We start from the raw sequence: 4,535 nt of genomic DNA, 5'->3' as shown, positions 1-4,535 counted from the left end.
TATATATATATATATACTTGCTGGTTTTTGTGTTTCTCTAGAGAACCCAATCTAACACAGATAAGAAGGGCTTACTTCTGAGGAACAGATTGGAAGGTATGGTTGGCAGAAACTACTGATTTTATAAGCCTCTTGCTACTATTTACGTTTTTAATGTATGTTCATTTATTGTTTTGTTAAAAAAAAATTTAAAATAAATAATAAAACACTGACAGAAGACCTCCTTCTCTCCAACCTTCAACAAAGAGAAACACGCCCCAGCTTTGCCTAGTACCACTCATTTCTAGTACCTACCAGGTATAAATCACTGTGACATGTTATGGAATAAGAGACATGCATATACATGGTTCTAGCCCTTGAAAAACTTGCAATCTGGTAGGGATAAAAGAAGACAGAAATTCAAAAGATAAGTATCATATACACCGACTCCTCACTTATCAATAGGTTTAGGTTCCAATGACCAGGTAATTATGTACAAATTGGCATTATGGAAAAATGGAGGATGGCCAAATCAGATCACAAAATGGAGGATGGCTACATCATTACATGACTGCCAAATTACATAATTACATAACTGCCAAATTACATCACTACATAACTGCCAAATCACTGAGAATCATGGCCAAGCCAAGTTGACACATAACCTTAACCATCACAGTGTTACTCTCACCTAGCATCCTGTTGTTGTTAGGTGCCATTGAGTTATCTCTGACTCATAGTGACCCTATGTACAGCAGAATGATATACTGCCCAGTCTTGTGCCAGCCTAATGATCCTTGCTAAACTTGAGCCCATCGTTGCAGCCACTGTGTTATCCATTTTGTTGAGGGCCTTCTTCTTTATTGACCCTCCACTTTTCCAAGCATGATATCCCTCTCCAGGGAATGGTTCCTTCTGACAACATGACCCAAGTAGGTGAGACGAAGTCTGGCCATTCTCACTTCCAAGGAGCATTCTGGCTGCACTTCTTCCAGGACAGATTTGTGTTAGTCCCTTTAGCAGTCCATGATACTCTTAGCATTCTTCTCCAACACCACAATTCAAAAGCATCAACTCTTCTTCGGTCTTCTTTAGTCATTGTCCAGCTCTCACATGCATATGAGGAAATTGAAAATATGGCTTGGGTTAGGTGCACCTTAGTCTTTAAGGAGACATCTCTGCTCTTCAGCCCTTGAAAGAGGTCTTTTGCAGCAGATTTGCCCAATGCAATACATTGTCTGATGTCTTGACTGCTGCTTCCACTGGTGTTGAATGTAGAACCAAGTAACACAAAATCCTTGACAACTTCAATCTGTTCTCCATCCACCTTGAAGATGTTTATTGGACCAGTTGTGAGGATTTCTGTTTTCTTTATATTGAGGTGTAATCCATACTGCAGACTGTAGTCTTCAATCTTCATCAGTAAGTGCTTCAAGTCATCCTCACTTTCAGCAGGCAAAGTGGGGTCATCTGCATATCACAGGTTGTTAATAACGACTCTTCCTCCAATCCTGATGCCACGTTCTTCTTCACATAATCCAGCTTCTCAGATTATATTCTCAGCATACAAGGTGAATAAATATGGTGGAAGGATACCACCTTGATACACTCCCTTCTTGATTTTGAACCATACAGTATGCCTTTGTTCTTTTTGAACGATGGCCTCCTGATCTATATACAGGTTCCTCATGAATACAATCAAATGTTCTGCAATTCCCGTTCTTCTCAATGCTATCCACAATTTGTTATGATCCACACAATCAAATGCTTTTGCACAGTCAATAAAACACATCTGACATCAGCAGTGATATCCCTCATTCCACGTCCTCTTGTGAATCCAGCTTGCATTTCTGGAAGCTCTCTGTCAATATACTGCTGCAAACATTTTTTAATTATCTTCAGTCAGATTTTACTTGCCTGTGATATTAATGATATCATTCAAAAATTTCCATGTTTGTGGGATCACCTTTCTTTGGAATGGGTACAGATATGGATCTATTCCAGTCAGTTGGCCAGGTGGCTGTCTTCCAAATCTCTTGGCATAGACAAGTGAGTGCCTCCAGCGTGGCATCTGTTTGTTGAAACATCTCAATGGGTATTCTGTCAATTCCTGGAGCCTTGTTCTTTGCCAATTTCTTCAGTGCAGTTTCGACTTCTACCCTCAGTACCATTGGTTCTTGATTATATGCCATCTCCTGAAATGGATGAACATCAACCAAATTCTTTTTGGTGCAATGACTCTGTATTCCTTCCATCTTCTTTTGATGCTTCCTGCATCATTCAATATTTTGCCCACCCATAGAGTCTTTCAATATTGCAACTTGAGGGTTAAATCTTTTTCTTCAGTTCTTATAGCTTGAGAAATGCTAAGTGTGTTCTTCCCTTTTGGTTTTCTAACTCCAGGTCTTTGCACATTTCATTTTAGTAATTGGCTTTGTCTTCTCAAGCTGCACTTTGAAATCTTCTGTTCTGCTCTTTTATCTCGTCATTTCTTCCATTTGCTTTAGCTACTCTCCGCTCAAGGGTAAGCTTCAGAGGCTCTTCTGACACCCATTTTGGTCATTTCTTCCTTTCTTGTCTTTTTAATTACCTCTTGCTTTCTTCATGGATGATGTTCTTGATGTCATCCTACAGTTCCTCTGGTTTTCAGTCATTGGTGTTCATTGCATTAAATCTATTCTTTAGATGGTCTCTAAATTCAGGAAGGATATTATCAAGGTCATATTTTGGCTCTCATGGACTTGTTTTAATTGTCTTCAACTTCAACTTGAACGAGCAGTTGATGGTCTGTTCCGCAATCAGTTCCTGGCCTTGTTTTGGCCAAAGATATTGAACTTCTTCATCACCTCTTGCCACAGATGTAGTCAATCTGATTCCTATGTATTCATTCTGGTGAAGTCCATATGTATAGTCATTGCTTATGCTGTTGAAAAAAGGTCTTTGCATTGAATAAGTTGTTGGTCTTGCAAAATTCTGTCATGCAATCTCCAACATTATTTTATCACCAAGGCCATATTTTCCAAGTACTGGTAACTCTTCTTTGTTTCCACCTTTTACATTCTAGTCATCAGTGATAATCAATACATCTTGATTGTATGTTTGGTCAATTTCAGACTGCAGAAGTTGGTAGAAATCTTCCATTTCCTCATCTTTGGCTTTGGTGGTTGATGCATTAATTTGAATAATAGTAGTATTAACTGATCTTCCTTGGAGGTGTATGGATATTATCCTATCACGGACAGCGTTGTACTTCAGGACAGATCTTGAAACACTCTTTGTGGTGATGAATGTCACACCATTCCCCTTTAATTTGTCATTCCCAGCATAGTATATCATATGGTTGTCTGATTCAAAAGGGCTGAAACCAGTCCATTTCAGCTCACTAATGCCTAGGATATCAATCTGTATGCATTCTATTTCATTTTTGACAACTTCCAACTTTCCTAGTATCATACTTCGTACATTTCATGTTCCAATTATTAATGGATGCTTGCATCTGTATCTACTTATTTTGAGTTGTATCACATCAGCCAATGGAGGTTCCAAACGCTTTACTCTATCTATATCATTAAGGTCATCTCTACTCTGAGGAGTCAGCTCTTCCCCAGTGATATTTTGAGTGCCTTCCGCCCTGATGCACTCATCTTCTGGCATTATATCAGACAATATTTCAGAGCTATTTGTAATGTTTTATATATCAGATAGTGTTTCACTGCTATTCATATGGTTTTCACTGGCCAATTCTTTGAGAAGTGGATGGCCTCTTCCTTCTTCTTAGTCTGTCTTAGCCTGGAAGCTCCGCTGAAACCTTTCTACCATGGGTAATCCTGATGGCATTTTGCAACATGATGGCATAGCTTCCAGATTCACAGCAACATGTCAGCCACCACAGGATGACAAACTGACAGACAAGTTTGTCTCCCTTAGTTGTTTCCAATCCCTCTTCACCTGCTTACCTTGAGCATCGGCCTTAATATAGATCCTCCCACAAGCAAAAAGCAGCCCCCAAGGCCCAGCCCACCTACCTCAGGCCCTGGCCTTAATATAGAGCCACACCCAAGCTAAAAGCAGCCTCCATGACCCAGGCCTGCCTACCTCAGGCCCTGGCCTTGTTGTTGTTATGTGCTGTCAAGTCAGCCCCAACTCATAGCGACCCCTCCTTGGGTTTCCAAGGCAGTATCACTACGGAAGTACATTGCCCACCCTTCCTTCCAAGGAGTGGCTGGTAGGTTTGAATCGCTAGCCTTCCGGTTAGCAGTCAAGTGCCTTGGGCACTATGCTACCAGAGCTCCTAGGGTATTTATTATTATGCCAGATATACATCGTTAATGCACAAGAAAAACAGTAGATTTTTTTCTATTTCTCCTTCTTATTCTTCTTCTTTACTTTTATTGTGGTGAAAACATACACACCAAGACATTCACTAACATAGCAACTTCCACATTTACAGCTCAGGAGCATTGATGACATTTTTCATGTTGTACCACCATTATTGCTATCCTCTTCTAAAATATTCCACCACCATTAGCATAAACTCAGTGACCCACAAACAAAAG

Source organism: Orycteropus afer, unplaced genomic scaffold, assembly GCF_000298275.1.
Source record: "Orycteropus afer afer isolate SDZICR_OR568_19922 unplaced genomic scaffold, OryAfe1.0 scaffold00041, whole genome shotgun sequence".
NCBI lineage: Eukaryota > Metazoa > Chordata > Mammalia > Tubulidentata > Orycteropodidae > Orycteropus > Orycteropus afer.
Note: the sequence above shows the minus strand (reverse complement) of the source record.